Source organism: Mirounga angustirostris, unplaced genomic scaffold (genome assembly GCF_029215605.1).
Source record: "Mirounga angustirostris isolate CCGP_5_RB_7025 unplaced genomic scaffold, mMirAng1.0.hap1 SCAF_9, whole genome shotgun sequence".
NCBI classification, from domain to species: domain Eukaryota; kingdom Metazoa; phylum Chordata; class Mammalia; order Carnivora; family Phocidae; genus Mirounga; species Mirounga angustirostris.
The window spans coordinates 58551065-58576460 of NW_026991717.1; the positions used below are offsets into that span (position 1 = coordinate 58551065).

General features: G+C 41.9%; 1 pseudogene; it reads left to right on the top strand.

Moving 5' to 3' along the window:
- Window positions 1-19759: 19759 nt before the first annotated feature.
- On the top strand, window positions 19760-20927 carry LOC123862095 (large ribosomal subunit protein eL20-like; annotated as a pseudogene).
- The last annotated feature ends 4469 nt before the right edge of the window (window positions 20928-25396 follow it).

The following is a 25396-nucleotide window of genomic DNA, read 5'->3' on the forward strand; positions in this document are numbered from 1 at the left end:
GTCCGCTGTGCCGGGGTCGTGTTTTTGCGACCGGTTGTCGGGGGGTGGGTGGAGAAGAGCGCGCTCCCTAGGGGGTCGCGAATGTGGGAAGAGGTTTAGTGTTGAACGTGATGGTGCAGTCGGGCTTTGTTCACCGGAGCCAGGCACAGCTTTTCAGTTTCTTGTCCGTGTTAAGGAAACACCTTAAGAACAAGGACTGCGTGGTTTTCCTGCGATTTGGACCATTTCTTAAAAATAAGTGTTTAGCTCTTTGAGCTTCAGCTTTGCTAATTGGGGATTTGCCAGGATTCCGGTCGCCCTTTGTTGATGGCAGGTGAATGATTTTAAGGCCTGGGTTGCAGTATCAGCTGGACGAATTAAGCCAAATTACCGGAAACTGCCCATGCAGAGATCCTGCGGGATGATGTCATGATTTTAATGAAAAACTCAGAAATGGCCAGAGGCAGCTTCAGGCCACATAAAAAGATCAGCTATTCCCTCCCTGCCTTAGACCCTCTCACCTTGAGTGTAATAATGGCTTTCTGATGTTACACCCCAAAATTGCCCGTTCAGTGTTTTATGGGGCAGCCAAAATTGTTTTCAAAAAAATGTGGATTTATGTCGAGCCTCAGAAACATGCACCTGCTCCCCATTGCCCTTCTCAGTGCATTCACCTCTTTTGGCCTCCTTTCCTCTCAAGATTGGCTCCTTACTACCTGTGGTAAGCAGAATAATGCCCCCCACCAAAGATGTCCACGATCTTAATCCCCAGAACCTGTGAATATGTTAAATTTCACCCACAAAGAGTAGTTAAGGTTGCTAATCATTTGACTCTAAAACAGATTATTCTGGATTACTAAGTGGACCAAATGCAATCACAAGGGCCTTCAAAATGAAGAGGGAGGCAGAGGGAGATGTGACTATGAAGAATGATTAAAAACACTTTGAAAATAGAGAACAAGAACAACCGGCCGCGTTTGTGGTAACCTCTAGAAGCTGGAAAAGACAAGGAAGTGGATTCACCCCTAGAGCCTCTAGAATGGAACTCAGCTCTGCTGACACCTTACTTTTAACCCAGTGAGACCTGTGTTAGACTTCTGACCTACAGAACTATAAAAAATAAATTTCTGTTGTTTTAAATTTGTGGTAATTTGTTACCATGGCAATAAAGTAATGTACTACCCTTCAAGCATCCTTTGTTCCTTCCCAACATCCAACTAAAACTATGCCTTTTGATGTCTTCAGTGTTCTTGCTCATGCTTCAGCCTGGACTAGTCTATTCAAAGTCCTACTCATCTTTCAAGGCTTGGTCTAAATAATACCTTTAAAATAATTCACAATCCCACCTCCCCTTTCAATGTTCAGAAATTATAGTAATAACCTTTTCTCAACTACAAAGCATCCTGCTATTTAGCACTTAATCCATTCTTAATATGAGTTATTTCCTTTGCCTTCCTTTATTAGATTTTAAACTCCAAACAGAAAGTCTCATTCAAAGAGAACCATAATGGGTTTTCAATAAATGTGTGCTGAATGAATGAAGTATTGATTCTCCAGAGCCAAATTCCGAATACCTATAATCTCCAAAGTCTAAATCACGCAAGACGGCAATAAGCTGCCTGGACACCCTAGTTGATTATTATTATTATACAACAAGATATTAAGGTCCTTTAGAAGAGACCCATGTCCTATGGGTTGTCTGTAACCTCTTTTATCTCTTGGCACAGTATTTTTTTTTTTTTTTTAAGATTTTATTTATTTATTTGAGAGAGAGAGAATGAGAGACAGAGAGCATGAGAGGAAGGAGGGTCAGAGGGAGAAGCAGGCTCCCCGCTGAGCAGGGAGCCCGATGTGGGACTCGATCCCAGGACTCCAGGATCATGACCTGAGCCGAAGGCAGTCGCTTAACCAACTGAGCCACCCAGGCGCCCCTCTTGGCACAGTATTAAGCATATTACCTGGATTTTAAAAGACTGGTTGTTTTAATTTAATAGGATGAAATTAAACTGTCACAGCCTGCCTATTTTTATCATCTTGTCCTCTCTTCTATTTTGGTTTCAGGAAAGATTCATGTTAGAAATTTTGATGAATGTTCTTTTTCAACATTTTACTTTAATGTAACAAAAAATGCATCAGCTAAAGAGACAAGAAGTACTTTCTGCCAGACCCATCTTACTTTTCTCTTTCTCCTTTTCCTTCTTTCCCCTGCAGATTTTAGCTCAATACATCAAGTGCTTGTTGAAGATCCACTGTGTTCCACCCTCCATTATGCAGGTACTGTGCACCTAACACTGCGTGTGACAGCTCAAAACACAAGGTTGGAATCTGATGCCAAAGAAACACAGTTCGTTGAGTCATACATGTCTTTCAGAATACCCTTCATTTCCCCAATGATAGGGGCCTTCTTCTCTTTCTCTGTCTGGTTCCCAGGTTTTATTGAAGAACTCATACAAAATATTCAATATACAAATAAATGAGTTTTAATCCTCATCTCCCTCCTTTTCTTTCTCCTGGTTAATGTGGAAGTAACGCAATTCATAACTCTCTCTGCTGTTAGCAACTACGTATAACCAATCACCTAGATTATTCTTCAAATATTTTTTGGTGAGATATTTCAAATACCTTTTGGAAAAAGGCACCTCAGAAGTTACAGGAATCTTGCCCTTGCTCCTTTCAATGCTTACAACCCCTTCACCAAGATTCCAAGCTTTTCTATTCACTTCGATTCTTTTTTTTTTTTTTTTTTAAAGTCCAAGCCTGTTTATTTGGTCACCTTGATTCTCTCTTGAAGAAACTGCTCAAAATTGGCAGCATCCATGATTCCATCTTCTAGAGGGTGAGTGCAGTCAAGGGTAAACTTCAGAACTTGCTTCTTTTTTTGCCCCCCCTTCATGAAAAGCTTTTTCAGGGGCACCATGGCAGCAGTGGAGACAGAAAGGAGGCCATTCTCTTTTATGTATCAATCCATTCCAAATGCCTCTGTTCCTAAGATTGGACGAGACACTGTAGGGTATAAAAAAGAGAGGTAGAAATTCCGGTTCCTGTCCACCAAGAATTTATATTCTACCATTTATATGTAGTAGGATTGGAGAACATGACAAAAAGTGCTAAATTATGTGGAACAGACCTAGAGGATTGTAAAGAGTGTAATGACGTCATATTAGTTTCCTACTGCTGCTATAACAATTTACCACAAACTTGGTAGCTTAAAACAACACAGATTCATCATCTGATAGTTCTGGAGGTCAGAAGTCCAAAATCAGCCTCAGTGGGCTAAAATCAAGGTGTTGGCAGGGCTGGTTACTCTGGAGGCTCTGAAGAAGAATCTGCTTCCTTGTCTTTTCCAGCTTCTAGAGACTGCCTGCATTCCTTGACTCCTGGCCCCATGTCCCATTGCCTTTTCTCCCTCTACTACCATTGTAGCATCACCTCTTCTCCCACTCTGATCCTCTGGCCTCCCTCTTAGAAGGACCCTTAGGATGACATTGAGCCCCTCTGCATAACCCGAGATAACTTCTCCATCTCAAGATCCTTAATTTAACCACATCTGCAAGGTACTTTTTGCCACGTAAGATAACATTCACAGATTCTGGGGAATTGAAAGTGGACGCCTTTGGGGGCGGGAGCCATTATTCGGCCAACCACAAATGCACAGTCGTAGAGTGCACAATTGGGAAGTAACTGGAGAAATTTTTAAAATTTAAAAGAGGAGGGGCGCCTGGGTGGCTCAGTTGGTTAAGCAACTGCCTTCGGCTCAGGTCATGATCCTGGAGTCCGGGGATCGAGTCCCGCATCGGGCTCCTTGCTCGGCGGGGAGTCTGCTTCTCCCTCTCCCGCTCCCCCCTCTTGTGTGCTCTCTCTCTCTCATTCTGTCTCTCAAATAAATAAATAAAATCTTAAAAAACAAAAAAAAATAAAATAAAATAAATAAAATAAAATTTAAAAGAGGAAATGAACTTAAGCCAAACCTTAAAGGTCAGGTCAAATGTAATATGCAGAGAAAAAATAGTAAAGCCTTCCAACAGGAAAAAAACACAAGTGGCAAAACAATACTTCAGACTCAAGGACATCAAGATGCTATTTTTTGGGAAAACAAAACTAACACAGATTCAACAGTTCATAGAAGAACTTAACAGGAAAAAGGTGTTGTATAGTCTTTTAGACCAAAATAGCTTAGGAAGACAAAAGATAACACAAAGTGTAATCATATAGCTCTGAAGAAGTTAGTCTAAAGAATGTCCAGAAAGAGTTAAATACTGTATATATTCATAGCAAAAGGAAAACAAGCCCATTGGTCCTTGAAATCCAAAAGAGAAGGAGCAAATATAATGTAATAAATCCATCAAAACTATTTATTCACCTCAATTTTGTGTTTTCCTTAAATTTTCCTATATCCAGGCGCCTGGGTGGCTCAGTTGGTTAGGTGACTGCCTTCAGCTCAGGTCATGATCCCAGGGTCCTGGGATCGAGTCCCGCATCGGGCTCCCTGCTCTGCGGGGAGCCTGCTTCTCCCTCTCCCACTCCCCCTGCCTGTGTTCCCTCTCTCGCTGTGTCTCTCTCTGTCAAATAAATAAATAAAATCTTTAAAAAAAAAATTTTCCTATATCCTTTATTTTTGCTAACTGAAAATGAGTAGGTAGATAGGGGATTCAAATAAAGAAAAAAATGTTAATACATGAAGATTTTCTATTCCTATATTTAGAATGTGCTAAGATTGATAAATCTACTCCCGGTTTGACCTACTTCTCTCACAGGATTTTCTTCATCTTCCCCTTTATTTTTCTCCAGTCTTTTCCAAAAACAAAAGAAAAATGGAGGAGAGGGATAAAAAGATTTGAGTGAGGGGGCGCCTGGGTGGCTCAGTTGGTTAAATGTATTGCCTTTTCTGTCCTCGGCTCAGGTCATGATCCCAGGGTTCTGAGCCCCATAATGGGCTCCCTGCTCAATGGGAAGTCTGCTGCTCCCTCCCCTCTGCACCTCCCCCATGCTCTCTCCATCTCTCTCTCGCAAATAAATAAATAAAATCTTTAAAAAAAAAAAAAAGATTTGAGTGAAAAAGATGTAGGAACCCAGGGCCTGCAGAGAAAAGGGATGATAAAGGGAAAGACAAACAGGAAAAAGACATTATAGCCCATGACCTTATGCTTCTAGTGGATTAAAGTGTTGCAAATTTGAACACACTCACACAAGGTATGTGCTCACAAAATAATAAAAAAGGAAAGAAGGAGGGGTGCCTGGTGGGTTCAGTTGGTAGAGCATGTGATTCTTGATCTCAGGGTTGTGAGTTTGAACCCCACAGTAGGTGTAGAGATTACTTTGAAATAAAATCTTTAAAAAAAAAACAAAAGAAAGGAAAGAAGGTGAAGATAGGAAATCAGAGAAGCTGGGGTACTGAGGAAAAATAGTTTACCATCTTAGCTATGGTTAACCAATCTAAAAGTGTTGCTCAAGCAATTTTAACCACTTTTCTCTTATATATTTACACGAGAAATATTCTTTTACATTCACAAAGTGCTAAAATATTTCCACTCAATGCAACTCTGCGGCACTTTCCATCATTCTGCAAAAATTAATAAAGGAAAACCTCACTAAAGTAGTCAGGAGGCTAGAAGGGAGGAAAAGTACTACTCAATTACAGGAAGAATTGTCAATTACAGACCCCAACAGAAGAATCTTCAGCAAGAAGAATCATCAATTACATGCCCCAACAGAGAAAAATGTACATTGCATCTCCAAAAGAAATCAGCTACCTGGGTGTTATACGCAAACAATGAATCATGGAACACTACATCAAAAACTAATGATGTAATGTATGGTAATTAACATAACATAGTAAAATAAAATAAAATAAAAAGAAATCAACTACCGCTGCAATTCAGCCAATGGGAAACTCATCACACTGAACTTTTGCTTTCCTCCAAGGGACTTTTATGCAAAACAATTCCTTCCAATTCCCTCCTCCTTCTTCATAAAGTAACATTCTTCTTTGTTGGATTTGCCTGTGGTTTTTGCTGTAGTGTGTATGCCTCCATTTGCAATTCTTTGTTATTCCTGCATAAACCCATTTTTGCTGGTAAAATAACTGACAGGTTTTCTTTTTAAGGTTAACAATTCCTTCCTTGCACTATGCAAAAAAAAAAAAAAACAACCATATTTTTACATGGATTATTTCACCAACACATTCTCTTAACCTTGCCACAAAAGCAATGGCTTTTGAAATGTTTTATTTTTTTAATTTTTTTAAGACTTTATTTATTTATTTGACAGAGAGAGACACAGCGAGAGAGGGAACACAAGCAGGGGGAGTGGGAGAGGGAGAAGCAGGCTTCCCGCTGAGCAGGGAGCCCGATGTGGGACTCGATCCCAGGACCCTGGGACCATGACCTGAGCTGAAGGCAGACGCTTAACAACTAAGCCACCCAGGCGCCCCTTCTGAAATGTTTTGAATAGAGTATATTTTATTTTTATTTATTTATTTTTAAAGATTTTATTTTTAAGTAATCTCCATACCCAACATGGGGCTCGGACTCACAACCCTAAGATCAAGAGTCACACACTCCACCAACTGAGCCAGCCAGGCACCCCCAGACTAATTTTTAAAGTGATTTTAGGCTTGCAGCAAAATTGAGAGTAAAGTATAGAGATTTCCTCTATACCTCCTACCCACCCACCCCCCCAATAGTTTTCATTAAGGTTCACTGTGTTGTATATTCTATTGAACTGCACAAATGTATGACTTGTATTCACCACTATTAGAATCATACAGAGGAGTTTAACTGCCCTGAAAATCCTCTGTGCACTGCTTATTCATCCATCCCTCCCCCAAACCCTGGCAATCACTAATCTTTTTACTCTACAGTTTGTCTTTTTCAGAACGTCATATATTTGGAATCATACAGTGTGTAGCATTTTCAGATTGGCTTCTTTCACTCAGTCATATGCATTTAAATTTCCTCCACGTCTTTTTGTGGTTTGGTGACTCATTTCTTTTTGGCAGAGAGTGATATTCTATTGTCTAGATGTGTTGTCAAAAACCGACCTCCGTGCTTCAGAGCCAAAATATAAGACGAAGTCAGAGTTTGGGATAAAAAGGAAAAATAGCTTTATTGCTCTGGCTGGCCAAGAAGGCTGCGACAGGCTATGGCCTTCAAAAACTGCGAGCCGGCCTGGAGGCGGGGGCTGAGGTTTTTATAGGGAAATACAGAAACTAGCTGTGTTTTGACAGGAAGTGCGTACTTGCTACCAGCCTCCTTCCGCATGTCTTTGGGGTTTTACTGGCTTCCTTCCCTAAGAAGGGAGGAGGGGAGGTTTGCAGAAGGGAGGAAAAAGATTACTTTAAAATCGAGCTTTGCTGAAGCATTAGTGCAGCCATTTTGATTTTGTTCAACTTTATAACCAGTTTCAGATGTATCAGTTTATCCATTCACCTACGGAAGGACATCTTGGTTACCTCCAAGTTTTGGCAATTATGAATAAAGCTGGTATCTGTGTACAGATTTTTGTGTAGACATAAGTCATCAACTCCTTTGGGTAAATACCAAGGAGCAAGATTACTGGATTGTAGGATAAGAGTGTGTTTAGTTTTTTAAGAAACTGCCAAACTGTCTTCCAAAGTGGCTGTACCATTTTGCATTCCCACTGGCAAGAGTTTCTATTCTCCACATCCTCACAAGCATTTGGCGATGTCAGTGTTCTGGATTTTGGCCTTCTAACTCTTGTGTAGAGGTATCTCATGGTTGGGGTTTTTTGGGTTTTTTTTTAAGATTTTATTTATTTATTTGACAGAGAGAGAGAGAGCACAAGCGGGGTGGAGGGCAGGGGGAGAGGGAAAAGCAGACTCCCCACCGAGCAGGGAGCCCGAATGGGGGCTCGATCCCAGGACCCTGGGATCAGGACCAAAGCCAAAGGCAGACGCTTAACCGACTGAGCCACCCAGGTGCCCCATCTCATAGTTGTTTTAATTTGTATTTCCTGATAACATATGATATGGATCTTTTCATATGCTTATTTGCTTCTGTTTATCTTCTTTGGTGAAAGGCCTATTCAGATCTTTTGCCCATTTTTGAATCAGGTTGTTTGTCTTGTTGAGTTTTAAGAGTTCTTTGTATATTTTGGATAACAGTCCTTTATCAGATATGTCTTTTGCAAATACCTTCTCCCCTCCAGTCTGTAGCTTGTCTTCTCATCCTCTTGATATTATTTTAAAAATGAAAACTTGAGGGGCACGTGGGTGGCTTAGTTGGTTAAAGGTTAAGTGTCTGATTTCAGCTCAGCTTATGATCTCCAAGTCCTGGGATCTAGCTCCTTGCTCAGTGGGCAGTCTGCTTGCCCCTCCTCCACTCATTCTCTCTCTCTCTCTCTCTCTCAAAAAAATAAATAAAATCTTTTTTAAAAAATGAAAACTTGGGTACCTGGGTGGCTCAGTCAGTTAAGCGTCTGCCTTCAGCTCAGGTCCTGGTCTGGGACCGAGTCCTGTACCTGATTTCTCCCTCTGCCTCTCTCTCTCTGTCTCTCATGAATAAATAAATAAAATCTTTAAAAAAAAAAAAAATGAAAACTTGAACAGGACCTAGAACAAAAGGCAGGTTGTCTCCTTGAAAAAAGGGCAGTTCTCAAGTTTCCCACAATAGCACCAGATCCTTTTTGACATTTATGGGTATATGTTTGATGTCAAAAGATGTGTTTCAATCATAACTAAGACTTTTATTAGCTGTATTAGGGTTTGTTTGTTTTTTTATTGCAAGTGAATTAGTCCAAACTTGTCTAAGCCAAACAAGGAATTTATTAACTCACTGAACTTGAAAATCCAGGAGTTGATCTGGCTTCAGGGATAGCTATATCCACTTCCTCAAATGAAATAAGGAATATCTTTTTCTATCTCATTCTCTCTCTCTCTCTCCACCCCCCCAACCCCCCCCCCCCCCCCCCGCCATTCTCCACTGGACTTTCCTCCATATGGGCTTCACTCCAACAGCTTTCTCTGGAAAGCAGCTCTCCAGGTTTTCATAGTTCTTACAGTTCTCAAGTGAAGCCAACTCACTCCTAGAATTCATTTATTTCACTCTCTTAAAAACAAAAACAGAAACACGCTAAATTACTTGGATCACAATACCTACCTATATACCAGTCTCTGCATCCAGAGGCTATACAAGATCCTGATGGGCCCACGTGGGTCACATGTAATGGAGAGAGGCAGAGCCCCTTGATTGACAGTCCTGTTAGGAGTTCTACAAAACGCACAGCAGTAGTTCCTTAAAGGAAAATCACAGTCCTGTTACCAAAAGGAGGAAGGAAATTGGCCCAACCAAAGCAACAGATGTCAACTATATCGGTTATGAGATTTGAATTAAGGCCCTTAATCTCTCTGTGCCTCTGGTTGTTTTGTTTTGTTTTGTTTTGTTTTGTTTTGTTTTCCATCAGGAAAAGAAGTAGGAAGATGACAATACTGGACCCACTACTTGATATAATTCTTGTGAGAATCAAACAATCAATAAAACATATGAAAAGGATCTGTAAGCTGTAAAGCACTATGGGAAATAATAGCAGCCCCTAACTAGGTACTTATGTGGCAGAAGAAATAGTATTTTTGTTATTAGTGCCTTGGTTACATATATATATTCACCAACCTTAACTTGGTTTCTTAAATAGACTTCTATGGTGAGATAAAAGAGACTAAATGATTTAAATAAATATCAGAGGGCTTGACAATTTTATGTTTTATTACAAACTTAGGTCTTTTGTACAAATCAATGTCATACAATATGGTAGTTTTTGGGGGTGGGGGTAAATATCCACTGGCGAAGCTGGCAACCGAAGTTCCAGACCTGCAGAGTTAGAAGATCAAGTCTGAAGTATAGAGATACCACCAACACCAAGGCTTTCTTAGCATCAGTACCTCTTTGAATATTCTCATTTTACTGTGTACGGGGGGGGGGCGGGGGGTGAGGATCTTATTGTCTTCCATTTTTGTCAGCATTCTGATGTCTGACTCATGATATTATTCATGGGTAAATGAATATTCATAATATTGAATAGTAATCATTTTGCTTTTGGACTATTAGTAAAACTAGTGGCAAAAATTTTACTCATTCAAAGAATTTTACATCTTAAAACTCTTTTTTTCACATGCTGATAATGGTTCAAAAGACTATAATTCTTCCACTTTAGGGTTTTCACAAAATTCATTTGTTAATCTTAGTGTGTAGATATCAAAATGGACACCAACCATTACTGCTGTATTCTCTTTCTATGTGATGCAAAAAGTGGGATTTTAATGACTATAGACAGCATACTCCGCTTTCCTTTTAGGATAGATTTATTTAAATTAGCTAGGGTATGCTTAGCTTACCCTTCAAATTGCTTCATTCAAATTGCTACAAGTAGTACATGCATTAGCTTTCCATAACAGTCCTTATTTCTTACAATGTTCTCTTCAAAATGTTTATGAACAGAGGCTCCTGGGTGGCTCAGTCATTAAGCATCTGCCTTCGGCTCAGGTCATGATCCCAGGGCCCTGGGATCGAGCCCGGCATCAGGCTCCCTACTCCGCGCGGGAAGCCTGCTTCTCCCTCTTCCACTCTCCCTGCTTGTGTTCCCTCTCTCTGTCAAATAAAATCTTTAAAAAAAAAAAAAAAAAAAAACACTTTTAAAAAAAGTTTATGAATAATTTCCGAAGATTCTCCAGACCAGGTGGTGAGATATATAAAAATTCAATTTATTTGTAATGTGATGAGGTCAATAATAGAGTTCAGAGTTCTCCAATTCCTTTTTTCAAATTAGAATTTCCAGGGAGGGATAGCTGTGTGGCTCAGTCGGTTAAGCATCTGATTCTTGGTTTTGGCTCAGGTTATGATCTTAGAGTGGTGGGATCAAGCCCCATGTCAAGCCATGCTTAACGCAGAGTTTGCTTGTCCTTCTCCCTCTGCTCCTCCCTGCACTTGCACGCTCCCTCTCTCTCTCTCTCTCTCAAATAAATAACTAAATAACTAAATAACTAAATAACTAAATAAATAAATATCTTTTTAAAAAATTCCAGTGGGGGGCGCCTGGGTGGCTCAGTCGTTAAGCGTCTGCCTTCAGCTCAGGTTATGGTCCCAGGGTCCTGGGATGAAGCCCCACATCGGGCTCCCTGCTCTGGAGGGAAGCCTGCTTCTCCCTCTCCCACTCCCCCTGCTTGTGTTCCTTCTCTTGCTGTGTCTTTCTCTGTCAAATAAATAAATTTTTAAAAATAAAATAAAAAAATAAAAAAATTCCAGTGAATCAAGTTATTTTAAAATTATTGCCCTAGTTTTTGGCCTTCTTATAAATTTCCAATCAACATGTTTTGAATTATCTTATGAAAGTGACATCTTTAAATTTATTCCCTTACCTTCATCTTTAAGTATTTTTTCTAAACTGCTCATTTAATGTACTAGATGAAAAAGCATATTTAAAAACATTAATTTTAATTAACAGCTGTTAAAAACAAGACAACAGTCCCCAAAGTCATTTAAGCCCCAGGTCACCAAACCAGACGTAAATACATTTTTGACTCTCCCAAAAATGGAATCTTAAACCAGTTCAATCAGAAATCACCTGATGAACATTGGTTAGGTCATCTGCCTGGGAGACCTCTACCATCTCCTAAAGGAAAGTCACTTTGCAATAAGCAATACACTCTCTCACCAATATAAATTCCTAGTTCCTGCTCCTTTCTGCCTATGAAAGTCTTTCATTTTGTACAGGTCCTTGGTGTTCCTTTCTATCTGCTAGACTGGATGCCGCCCAATTCAAATTGATTTCTGCTCAAATAAACTCTGAAAATGTTTAATATGCCTCAGTTTAACTTTTAACACAGCTAAAGACTTCAAAGTGTCATTTTCCTTTATTAAGGTTTTGGAAAGGTCTCTATTATATGTTCTCAGGGGGAACAATGAACTCTAATTTAATTTACATAAAGAGATAAATATAATCTATCTGTATTTCATAATAAACTTGGCAGAACTAATTCCTTAAAGTCTGACTATAGCAGGATTTTGCCAGTTCTGGTTGCCCTAGACCTGTTAAATAACACAATTCAACCAAGTGAATTTGAAGATCTAATTGGCTTTATTAAACAATTCATGGGTCTGATAGCACCCCATCTAGGAAGCAGACAGGTGCTCTGAGGAGGTGTCCAAAATGGAAGGTCTTTATAGACAGAGGATGGGGACAAGGAAGTTATTAGCAAAACAAAAGGATTGTTCCAGAGGAAGCTGTTTGCTAGGGGAAAAGCAAGGGGTCTTCTCATGCAGATTACCTCACCTTTCTTTGGGGGATAGAGAGAAGCAGGTGACAGACTCCTTAGCACCGATGAAAGGAAACATTTCCTGACTGACCAGTGAAGGCCACATTTCTTGGGGAGGTTGAAACTGCAATTAGATTGGGTATTAAACTCTGCTTTGGGAACTCTAAGTGACACCATTTGGGGCCTGCAATTTTCTCTCTCTCTTTTTTTTTTTTTAACAATTTTCCCCTCTTGATCACATCTCAGTTTGCAATGTGATCAGATTTGCAAGCATTGGGCGCCTGGGTGGCTCAGTTGGTTAAGCGACTGCCTTCGGCTCAGGTCATGATCCTGGAGTCCCGGGATCGAGTCCCGCATCCGGCTCCCTGCTCAGCGGGGAGTCTGCTTCTCCCTCTGACCCTCCTCCCTCTCATGCTCTGTGTCTCTCATTGTCTCTCTCGCAAATAAATAAAAAAAAAAATCTTAAAAAAAAAAAAAAAAAGATTTGCAAGCATTAGCACCACTCTTGGCTACTGCTCTGCAGTTCCCAGGATTTGTTGCTCCTTTGTGTGGTATCCATGGCTCCTCAATTTTGTATTTAGCCTTTATGATATAGGTCATGTTTTCTGTTCATGTTCTTTAAGTTGGGTATTTTCCTCTCTCCTCAGATGTTCCAGTCTTAGGGAGAGCATTTGCTTGGAGGTTAGCAGCTATAAACCTATCTAAGGCTTTTGAGAGAATACAATGCACCAGTGAGACTATTAGGATTCCTATAAGCAGGGTAATTCCCAATATTTGGAGTGTACTTTAGAGCCCCAGGACCTAAGCCAATCAAAATCAAATAAGCCAAAGAAAGACCCCCATGGAAAGAGTTCCCTTTTTTGAGCCAAACAGTTTTAACTTCCCCAGGAGGGTAAACCCAGGCCCAGCAGGTGGTCTTGGACACTGCACAGATACCTTCTTGCTCAGCTAAAAGACAATCAAGAGCTATTCTATTATTAAGGACAATTTTAACCGGAGAGTCTAAGGATTTTTATTGGGTGGCTATTGCTTTAGCAGCACTTTGTAATGATTTTAAGAATTAAGGAGAAGTTTTTGATCAAAGCTTCAATTTGTATTCATCCCGAACTGGGGAAATGGGGACCTGCCAAAAGAAGAGTTCTTTTTAACTTAACAATGTCAGTTTAGAAGAGTGACCAATGAGATTGTCACCAGCTAGACCCCAACACCTGTCTTATACTGCCCACCTGCTTATACCCACCAACCTTTGTCCCACATTTTTCCTTAAGTTCTTCTTTCCAGCTTATCTCTTTTTTTTTAAGATTTTATTTTTATTTATTTGACAGAGAGACAGCGAGAGAGGGAACACAAGCAGGGGGAGTGGGAGAGGGAGAAGCAGGCTTCCCGCGGAGTGGGGAAGCGGGGAGCCTGATGCGGGACTCGATCCCAGACCCTGGGATCATGACGTGAGCCAAAGGCAGACGCTTAACAGCTGAACCACCCAGGCGCCCTTCCAGCTTATCTCTTAACTAGGGCAAGAGACCTGAAGGGCATAGCGTCCCGTGCTGGAAACTGAAACTGCCCTTTAAGCGACGGCCCCGACAGACCTCCACCTGGCTCAGACCACCCAGAGCAGTCAAGCTCAACCCCCAGCTCACACCTGTGCAGAGGGACCGTGGAGTGACCCATGGAGTAATGACCCTTACCTTCACCTCATTATAATGCCAAAATCTCTGCCCAAGGAGAGCATAAGCCTCATTGACATAACATACAACTGTCCCCCCTTAGAGGGACAGTTAGAGTTTTTCCTAGCCTGAAATAAAAGAGGTTACCGTCCCTCCTTAGCAATGACCTGGGAGATGCAGCTGAGGGTGCCATCCTTTTGGGCCAGTGCCAGAAAAGAACAGGAGAAGAAAGAGAAAGGGTTTTATGCTTCGAGTGTCATGTCTCAATCCAGCGACTTGCGTGGGAGTAGTCTTCACGTGGATGTCAGCTACTTTTCTTCCTGGTCAGTTTGAGTTAGAGGTCTCTAGCATCTTTTCATTTTGCAACAGTCTGTGGTCAGGAGCCCTGGGGAGAATCCCTTTAACGGCCTGAGGGCGGTTTTCCTCTATGTTTTACAATACCAAATTATTAGGCTATAGACTATAACAGACAGGTTTCTTTTCATTAGGATCCAAGAAGGCTTCTTAACCTGTTGATGACAGGCTTGAGCATAAAACATTAGAGATTTAAAGCAGCTGGTCATATTAGCATAAACCGGCAGGGATCCAAAAAAAAAAAAAAATTAAAAACAAAACAAAACAAACAACAGCAGGGATCCATACAAGGTTGTATACTGATAGAATTTCTAGAATTTTTTAAGGCTTTGTTAAGGCTCCTGTGATTTGTCCAGTGAAGTGGGTGCCTTGATTCCTAGAGATGATGGAAAGTATAACCCAAGTAGGAAACATTTTTTTTTAACAGTTTTTTTGTTTTGTTTTGTTTTGTTTTGATTTACTGTGAGGGCATCAGCCTTGTAGCAAGGAAAGGTTTTAACCCATCCAGAAAAACACATATACAACAACAAGTACATACGGGTAACTCCTACTAAGTGGCAGCTTAATGAAGTCCAGTTGCAGGTGTTAAAATTCTATAGAAGTCTCTACACTAATGTCTATTCATCATCTGAGTCATATACTATGGTGGGTGAAGGAATGTCAAAACTGAAAAATGGGGTTTTGTCAAGGAGCCAGAAAGAAGCAAGCAGCTGTCTTGGGCTTCTCATAGTCTTGACTGTGTATTGAGTTTATAACCACTATGTATGTGTCTATTTCAGTACTAATTTTTTTTCAGATGCAGACTGTTGTCATGTCACAAGGACGTTATGATGGCAAAAGTGTGGCAATAAGGGGCCATTTGTGCAGCAGGATGGACTTTATGTACATGTGCACAATCTTACAAACATAAAGAAGGCTTAGTACTATTTATTTGACAATATTTTCTATGCAATTTACGTAGTAAATAAGCCTAATTAGTTTTACAACTCTTTGGAATATTTCAGGTCAAAAAGACTTTTTTTTTTTAATTTGACTTGGGGGGTGCCTGGGTGGCTCAGTCAGTTAAGCAACTGCCTTGGGCTCAGGTCATGATCCCAGAGTCCCTGGATCAAGTCCCCCCATTGCATAGGATTCCCTGCTCAGTGTGGAGTCTGCTTCTCCCTCCGACCCTCCCCCCTCTTGTGCGCTCTCTCTCTCTCTCTCAAATAAATAAATAATAAATCCTTTAAAAAAAATTTGATCTGAGGAAGTTTGTCAAAAATGTCAAAAAAAAAAAAAGGTTTTCAAGCACTTATCTAAATTGGATCATTATGGAACTTGATACTTAGAGGGTAAAGAAACTTATAAAACCTTATCAAAAGCAGACTAAAAGTCCAAGAAAACTTTGTTCTTTTAACAGAGATAAGACCATATTTAAACTTTGCACCAACTTAATTTTGATATTAAAACTTATTATTTTTTATAAAATGTATTTTAATCTTAGCCAGCTTGGCCACACATTAAAATTTTTTTAAGATTTTTTTTTATAAACCTCTGATTTTTGTTTTCTATATTCTGATGTTGTCCTATCGTTAGTAAAACCCAAGGTTGGCTGCTCAACCCTTGAAAGCCAATAGTTGAGAGACAAGTGTTGGTCAGAAAGGAGAGGTTGCTGGGGGCACCTGGGTGACAGTCCGTTAAGCAACTGACTCGGTTTTGGCTCAGGTCATGGTCTCAGGGTCCTAAGATCGAGCCCTTTGTGGGGCTCCACACTGAGTGCAGAGTCTGCCTGGGATTCTCTCTCCTTTTGCCCCTCCCCCTGCTCGTGTGGTCACGCGGTCTCTCTCTAAAAAATAAATAAATAGATCTTTAAAAAAAAGAGGGGCACCTGGGGGGCTCAGTCGTTAAGCATCTGCCTTCGGCTCAGGTCATGATCCCCGCTTTGGGCTCCCTGCTCGGCGAGAAGCCTGCTTCTCCCTCTCCCACTCCCCCTGCTTGTGTTCCCTCTCTCGCTGTGTCTGTCTCTGTCAAATAAATAAATAAATTCTTCAAAAAAAAAAAAAAAAAGAAAGACATCAAGAAGGAAAGGTTGCTTTATTCATGAGGCCAGGCAACCTCGGGAGATGGTGGACTAATGTCCAAAGACAGCCTCCAAGGCCCCGACCAAACAGGGGGTTTTTAGGGGAAGGCACTGCAAAGTGGTAGGGTTGACGTGCTGGGGAAGCATTCTCAGTGTGATCTTGAGTGAACTTGCTGGCATTAGGAAAGGCTGTTTACTAATGTGGTCAAGCTTGATCTTCTAGGAATATCTTGTTCCTTGTTTCCCCAGGGTCAGTGTTCTGTTGAAATCTCAAAGAAGCTATAATTAGTCAAGCTATAGGCTAGAGGGCCCAGGTCAGTGAGTTAGAAATATGTAGCCTTTAAGCTGCTGGGAGCACAGTTACGCTGTGTTTTCATTTCCAACCAACCTCATTTTAGGACAAAATTATTATTATTATTGTTGTTATTATTATTATTATTACTACTACTTGTGGGGCATCCCAATTAGGTGGGGCCTGGTGGCACAGGTGGTGAAAGGGTTCACCCAAGGCAGAACAAAAGAGATGGAAGTTTATTGAATGCACCGCAAGGGGGTGGTGGGCAGGACAGCAAAGGAGAGACTGTGACAAGGCAGTGGTGAGGGGCCCCCGTTATAGGGCAGAGTGAGTAGGTATGAGAACGTATGGAATTTTCCCTTTTTTGGTACTCTTAGGAACTGTGCCTGGTCACTGATTAGGGCCTATGGTAATTTTTAGTTGGGTCACCTAAGGAGCCTGTTGGCATTGCATGTTTGCATTCAGCTCAGCAGTCCTTGGGGGCCCTTTGCCTTACTCAAGTTTTCACTATTGAAGCTTGTTGCCTAAAAGCAGCCTCAAATTATCGTTATTTTTATTATTACTGAAAATATATCTCATTTTCCTGGCATAGGGAGATGTTTCTCTTATTATTTTTAGTAGGTTTGTTTTTTTTTTTTTAAGATTTTATTTATTTATTTGACAGAGACAGAGACAGCGAGAGAGGGAACACAAGCAGGGGGAGTGGGAGAGGGAGAAGCAGGCTTCCCGCAGAGCAGGGAGCCCGATGTGGGACTCGATCCCAGGACCCGGAGACCATGACCTGAGCTGAAGGCAGTCGCTTAACCAACTGAGCCACCCAGGCGCCCTAGTAGGTTTTTTTTTTAAGATTATTTATTTATTTACTTGACAGAGAGAGGGAACACAAGCAGGGGGAGTGGGAGAGGGAGGAGCAGGCTTCCCGCTGAGCAGGGAGCCCGATGTGGGGCTCGATCCCAGGACCCCGGGATCATGACCTGAGCCGAAGGCAGACACTTAACGACTGAACCACCCAGGTGCCCCTATTTTTAGTAGTTTTAATTACATATTAATTAGAATTGTTAAACCTTAGAAACCTTGGTTTCTTTTTTTTTAAGCCCCAATTTTTCAATTTTATTTATTTTTTATTATTAACATATAATGTATTATTTGTTTCAGGGGTATAGGTCTGTGATTCATCAGTCGTACACAATTCACAGCACTCACCATAGCACATACCCTCCCCAGTGTCCATCACCCAGCCACCCCATCCCTCCCACCCCCCTCCACTCCAGCACCCCTCAGTTTGTTTCCTGAGATTAAGAGTCTCTTATGGTTTGTCTCCCACTCTGGTTTCATCTTGTTTCATTTTTTCCTCTCTTCCCCTATGATCCTCTGCCTTGTTTCTCAAACTCGTATCAGTGAGATCATATGATAATTGTCTTTCTCTGATTGACTTATTTCGCTTAGCATAAGACCCTCCAGTTCCATCTCGTTGCAAATGACAAGATTTCGTTTTTTGATGGCTGCATAATATTCCATTATGTGTGTGTGTGTGTGTGTATATATATATATATATATATGTGTGTGTGTATATATATATATATACACACACACACACACACACCACATCTTTTTTATCCATTCTTCTGTTGATGAACATCTTGGCTCTTTCCATAGTTTGGCTATTGTGGACATTGCTGCTATAAACATTGGGGTGCAGGTGCCCCTTCGGATTACTACATTTGTATCTTTGGGGTAAATACCCAGTAGTGCAGTTGCTGGCTTGTAGGGTAGCTCTATTTTCAAGTTTTTGAGGAACCTCCATACTGTTTTCCAGAGTGCCTGCACCAGCTTGTATTCCCACCAACAGTGTAGGAGGGCTCTCCTTTCTCCGTATCCCCTCCAACATCAGTGGTTTCCTGACTTGTTCATTTTAGCTGTTCTGACTGGTGTGAGGTGGTATCTCATTGTGGTTTTGATTTGTATTTCCCTGATGCCAAGTGATGATGGTTGAATTTGATAAGTTCTTTATAGATGGTTTCTAATTGTAGGGGCTAAAGGCAGGTCACCCTAAGATAGGCCACTTTGGCATGAACATTATTTTGAGTTAAAAGCAATTAAAACCCAGAAGATTCAGGAAAAGCTCTTTAGGTCCCCCTCAACTGCCTGCTTGTACTAGGAAGAGAGCTATTAACAGATTCTCTTTACCTAAGTAACTTACCTACATCACAGGGCAACCTTTGTTTTCCAAACATCTCCTCTCACCTTCCTGCTAATGGTCTTTCTCCCCTTTGTATCCTCAGACCCTACCCCTCTCCTTAGCTTACATAAACATCATGCTGCCTGTCTTTGGAATTTCCATGTCTGTGTGGATTGCCTGTACATACACCATTAAATTAGATTTTCTCCTATTTTTGTGTCACATGTCAATTTGGTTCTTAGTCCAGCTAGAAGGACCTTGAAGGGTAAATGAAATTCTTCCTCCCTGACATATTGAAAACTACGTAAGCAATTGTGATCAGTCTGTCATACAATTTTTTACATTTGTAAATTAATGAATGTTTAAAATTTTTAGAGCATATGTCTTTTTCATTTATCTTAAAGTAACATTAACATATCCAAATAATTTTAATTTCTCTTAAATAGAAAGCCAAAAGCCCTACGTTTAGTAATTAGTGTTCTAGTATTTTGTCTTATTTGGACATAATCTAGATGTTTAATGAATTTAGTTTAACTCTTATTTAACTTAGCAAAACTTGTAAGATTTTAAGTTGCCCAAAAAATTCGGGGAAACTATTGTTGGAGAGAGCCTTGACCACTTACCTGAATCTTCTTATTTAATCCACTTGTTTTTAACAATTATATTTAAATTACTTACAAAAACTTTATGAAACATTAAAGTCAGTCATTATTTTAAGCCATTATTTTTTGTTAATAGATCTTACAAGCGATAACAAAATTATTTGGCTAGTAAACTCATACAGATAAAAGTTTTATGTTTAATGTTGATATAAGGACCCTGAGATCATGACCCCAGCGGAAGGCAGACACTTAGCCAGAAGACAGACTCTTAACCAACTTAGCCACCCAGGCGCCCTGGCTAAAGCTTTTTAGAAATATACTTACGACCTTTCGTGGGTGGGGGCAAGAGCGGAGAGTGCATCATGAAGGCCTCAGGCACATTTCAAGAGTACAAGGTGGAGGGGCACTGCCTCCCCACCCCCAAATGCAGTCCTCTGCCCCTCTATCGCATGCACATTTTTTTTAAAAGATATTTTATTTATTCATTTGAGACACAGAGATACAGAGAGAGAGAGAGAAAGCATGAGCAGGGAGAGAGGCAGAGGGAGAGGGAGAAGCAGGCTCCTCACTGAGCCAGGAACCCGATGTGGGGCTCAATCCCAGGACCCTGGGATCATGACCTTGAGCTGAAGGCAGACGCTTAACCATCTGAGCCACCCAGGCGCCCCTATCGCATGCACATTTTTGCACCTAATCACATTGTTGCCCAGTCCACTTCTGGTACTTTTGTCGTGGGATTGTTGAGTGTGACAGTCAAGAAAGCATTCTTGAGATGTTTTATGTTAACAACTTAGTGAGTTTATTTAAGTAGCGCGGGGACAGGACCCATGGGCAGAAAACAGCTGCACTGTGGCTGTGTGAAGCTGGGGGTTACATGCTTAGTGTTCAAGGGGGAGGGGACGTGCAGGGAGTATTAGATCAGAAATGTCTTCTTTGGATTTCTACTCTTAAAACTTGCCCAAGATTTCTTTGGTGCTTATCATTCAGCTGGATATTCACTAGCGATGAGATGTACAGGCAGGCAGGAGACGCTTTAGAAGGCAGCAGCCAGCACCTATTTGATCCTTGTCAAGACTGTGCAGGCTATTGGTCAGCCTTCTGGGCTCAAAGTGAACATTTGTCGTCTTTTATCCTTCATCACTTTGTGTCTCAGCTGAAGAAGAGGAAGAAGTCTTCAGGGGAAATTGTCCACTGTGGACAGGCGTTGGAGAAATCCCCCTTGCGGGTGAAGAACTTTGGCCTCGGGCCGCGCTGTGACTCCCACAGCGGCACCCGCAACACGTACCGGCAGTACCGGGACCTGACCACTGTGGGCGCTGTCACCCCGTCCTACCAAGACATGGGTGTCCGGCACCGAGCCCACGTGCGCTTGAGCCAGCTCACTAAGGTAAAGGAGATTGCAGCTAGCAAGCACCACCCAACAGCAAACACTTCCAGGACTCCAAGATCAAATTCCCGCTACCCCACGGTGTCCTACCTTGCCAGCACAAGCCACGCTTCACCACCAAGAAACCCAACACCTCCCTTTAGATGCAGAGCCTCCCTGTCCCCAGGTCGGCCCAAATACACTCCTTGAAAAAACAAAAAAATAGGGGCGCCTGGGTGGCTCAGTTGGTTAAGCATCTGCCTTCGGCTCAGGTCATGATCCCAGGGTCCTGGGATGGAACCTCGCGCCCGGCTTAGGGCTCCCTGCTCAGCGGGAAGCCTGCTTCTCCCTCTCCCACTCCCCCTGCTTGTGTTCCCTCTCTCGGTGTCTCCTCTTCAAATAAATAAATAAAATCTTTAAAAAAAAAAAAGAAAGAAAAACCAAAAAAATAATAATGTATAGATAGGTAGATAGATAGATGATAGATTTGTGGAGAAGACCCTTAAGATTTGTATTTGTCCTTGGCAAGTCAAGTTTTAAGTGGACTTTCCTCCTTGTTTTTACTTGGTAAGTATTACCTCCCTGGAATTTGCATTTTAAGGAGATGGACTAGATTTAGAATTCCTAGAAAAGACCAGGCAGAACACTGTGCATTGAGTGTGAAGGTACAGAAGGAAAATGCAAACACTTTCAAGAAGGACTTTCCTTCTCTTAATGCCAGAAGTTTTACAACACTTACAAGCCTTTTGAGATAAATAAAGGAAGTTTTGGGATTGGTAAAAAACACAAAGGATTGGTCTTTGAATTGTTTTTGGAAGCACATCTCTGGTCCTGTACTGACTAGATGTGTAAAACACAGAGAGCCATTTTTCATTTCTTAAAGAACTGGATTGTTGCCTAAATAATATCAAAGGACTGACATATCTACCCATAAGAAAGTCTTCTTTTCCTCTGGGTACATTTAACTTAGGGGAGAAGGCCTTAAAAAAATTTTTTTTTTTTTTATTAGGGGGCGCCTGGGTGGCTCAGTCGGTTAAGCGTCTGCCTTCGGCTCAGGTCATGATCCCGGGGTCCTGGGATCAAGCCCCGCATTGGGCTCCCTGCTCTGCAGGGAGCCTGCTTCTCTCTCTCTGTCTAGCTTCTCCCTCCCCCGCTTGTGCTCTCTCTCTCTCTCAAGTGAATAAATAAAATTTTTAAAAAATAAAAAAATAGTCATCCCATTCTGTTTAATTTGGGAATCCTTGCTTTCAAGTGCACTTCTTAAATGAATAAGTTTGTCTAATTGAACGTTCCCTATAGTGGCCTCTGTAATTCTAGGTTATTTTTAATAAATTGTTTTATCTTGCTAGATATCTACAACTTCTGGGACTATGGTTCTTAGTCATAAAATAAACAGGCATGCCAGAAGGTAGTGTGCTTGACTCTTCAGAATTTAAGGATTTCATTAGCTAAACCTTTGGGCTTTTCGGAGCCAAACTAGTACCTAAAAGGGGTGTGTGGCAGGGTTGTGGATTGTGTGTGCTTTACAGTGTACCTCGTGGCATGGAAGTTTTCTTGCGGTTGGTGGTGTCAATCTAACCCATTCTGTGACCAACTTATTCTATCACAAGAATCTTCTTCAGGTGATCAACTCTCTAACAGCCTTTAAAGATTTTTTTTTTTTTTTTTTAATTCATGAGAGACAGAGAGAAAGGCAGAGGCAGAGGAAGAAGCAGACTCCCCACTGAGCAGGGAGCCTGATGCGGGACTCAATCTCAGGACCCTGGGATCATGACCTAAGCCAAAGGCAGATGCTTAACCAAATGAGCCACCCAGGTGCCCCTCTAATAGCCTTTGAGTGCTCGACACATGTCCACCAATTTTTACAGCTTTATAGCCTCTGAGATCCTGCTATCAATAGCCTTTACTTACACAAAATAAGACAGACAAATCTTCACTTTAATATAATAGTAGTACCGGGTCCTGGCCAAAAGAAGGCCTTGTGCACACACACCACCACCATTTTCCATGGAATCTTGCTGGGGTTTTCCACCTGGGGAATTGCGGTCTGAGAGTCTAGAGGCTTAGCTCTGAGCAGACTCTTCTGCCACCTCAGTAGGGTTCCAGGCAAACATGCCAGCTCAACTGGACCTGGGCATAACTGTCTGCCAGCTCAAGCTGACCCACCCTGCAAAGAAAAGCCAATTAGACGAAGAGCTCAAACACAAAACAGAGCAAAACTGAGACCAAGAGGAGCTTACCCTTGGAAAACACAAGAAAGACAGTGAACTCAAAGGGATTTGCAGACACCACACTTGTGATTCCCACTGTCTCCAAATGCTGCTAGAAATGTGCTTTGGATCCCACCACTGCCACCAAATCTATTAAATAACACAATTCAACCAAGTGAATTTGAAGATCTAATTGGCTTTTACTAAACAATTCATGGGTGGGAGAGCACCCCATCTAGCAAGCAGAGAGGCACTCTGAGGAGCTGTACAAAATGGAAGGTCTTTATAGACAGAGGGCGGGGATAAGAAAATTACTAACAAAACAAAAGGATTGTTCCAGAAGAAGCTGTTTGCTAGGAGAAAAGCAAGGGGTCTTCTCATGCAGATTACCTCATCTTTCTTTGGGGGAATGGAGAGGGCCCAGTTGACAGACTCCTTGGCACTGATGAAAGGAAACATTTCCTGACTGACCAGTGAAGGCCACATTTCTTGGGGAGGTTGAAAATGCAATTAGATTGGGTCTTATGCTCTGGTTTGGGAACTCTAAGTGACACCATTTGGGGCCTGCAATTTTCTTTTTTTTAATAGACCCATTCCTTACCTTTCCTTTCTCTGCTCTGTATCAAAGTGGTCTGTGTTCCCTGGTCCCTGTGTCATATGGCTTCCAGCTGGGTTTGGCCAGTAGGGGGCACTGGTAGGGACTGGAGGCTGGGAGGTTGGAAGGCGAGAGTAAAAGAGAAATCGGGTCTTTGTCCCTCCTTCCTCTCAGCCTCAGGAAGTAACTCAACTGGAGCAGTGACTGGCTCCCTTGGCTGGCCCTGGCTTCCAACCAGAGAGTCCTACCACGGATTCCAGCTTTGTCAGGAATTCCAGCTTTGTCACTGCCACCAAATCTGTTAAATAACACAATTCAACCAAGGGTCCAATCACAGGAGAGAGAACCCATCCAGTAATGTGAATGGGGAAAGTTTAGTATAAAGAATTATTCACGGGGTGCCTGGGTGGCTCAGTCGGTTGAGCGGCTGCCTTCGGCTCAGGTCATGATCCCAGGGCCCTGGGATCGAGCCCCACATCGGGCTTCCTGCTTGGCGGAGAGCCTGCTTCTCCCTCTCCCTCTGCCTGCCACTCTGCCTACTTGTGCTCTCTCTATCTCTCTGTCAAATAAATAAATAAAATCTTAAAAAAAAAAGAGAGAGAATTATTCACTATAACAGACACTGGAGTAATGCAGGAGTAGCCAGTAAGAAATAAAGAGAACTCTAAAGAATTTTAAAATAGCAGATATACTGGGGCACCTGGGTGGCTCAGTCGGTTAAGTGTGTGCCTTCGGCTCAGGTCATGATCCCAGAGTCCTGGGATCAAGCCCCACATCGGGCTTCAGAGACCCGCTTCTCCCTCTCCCACTCTCCCTGCTTGTGTTCCCTCTCTAGCTGTCTCTCTCCCTGTCAAATAAATAAATTAAAAACATAAAAATAAAGAAAACAAAGTAGCAGATATAAAGAACAGTCACAACCTGGTGCTAACATAGCAAATCCAAGTACAATCCTTCCCAACCTCACCAAACTAAGATCTAGATCTTCCTGGAGACAGAATTGCCATGGTTCACTGGATGGCAGTGAAGTTTCCTAAAGTACCATGCCAGCAGAACTTGCTGAGGACCCCCAGGTGCAGGCAGATGCTTCACCTTGCAACTCACTGCAAAGCCACTCTAGGGAATGCTGAGAGAAGCTGCCTGCAGGGAGGTACCATGTGCTACTGGCTGGGGGAACCTGAAGAAGCAGGGCATTGCAGAAACCGTGCATGCAGCAAAAGCTGGGCATTGCAGAGGCAGAACAGACTATGGGAGCACTCGTAAGAGAAGCACAGGGAAATCAGGAAGAGGAAGGAAAAAAAACCCAAATTCCCCCTGAAATGTTTCTCCAGCGCCTCCTACTGACGAAGCTTAATATTATGCCAATTGACAAAGGAGAAGTACTTGGAGTAATATTTACAGGACCTGTATTAGTTTACTACTGCTGCATCATATATTACCACAAACTCAGTAACTTAAACAAGACAGATTTATCATCTCACTCTTTCTGTGGATTAGGAGTCTGGCACATTTTGTCTGGGTCCTCTACTTAGGATCTCACAAGCCTGAAATTAAGGTGTTCGCTGCTACAACCTCATCTAGAGGCTCAGTGAGGAAATGATCCACTCCAAGTGCATTCAGGTTGCTAAGAATCCAGTTCCTGACAGGTGTAGGACTAAAGTCTCTGTTTTCTTGTTGGCTGTTGCCTGGGGACCACTCTCAACAACTGGAAGCCTCTCTTGCCATGTGGCCCCCTCTATAGGCCCTCTTAAACTTTGAATCTCTTCTCTTAGGAAGAGTACAGTCCCTTTTTACGGATCACCCGAGTGCCATGCCCACCCAGGAAAATCGC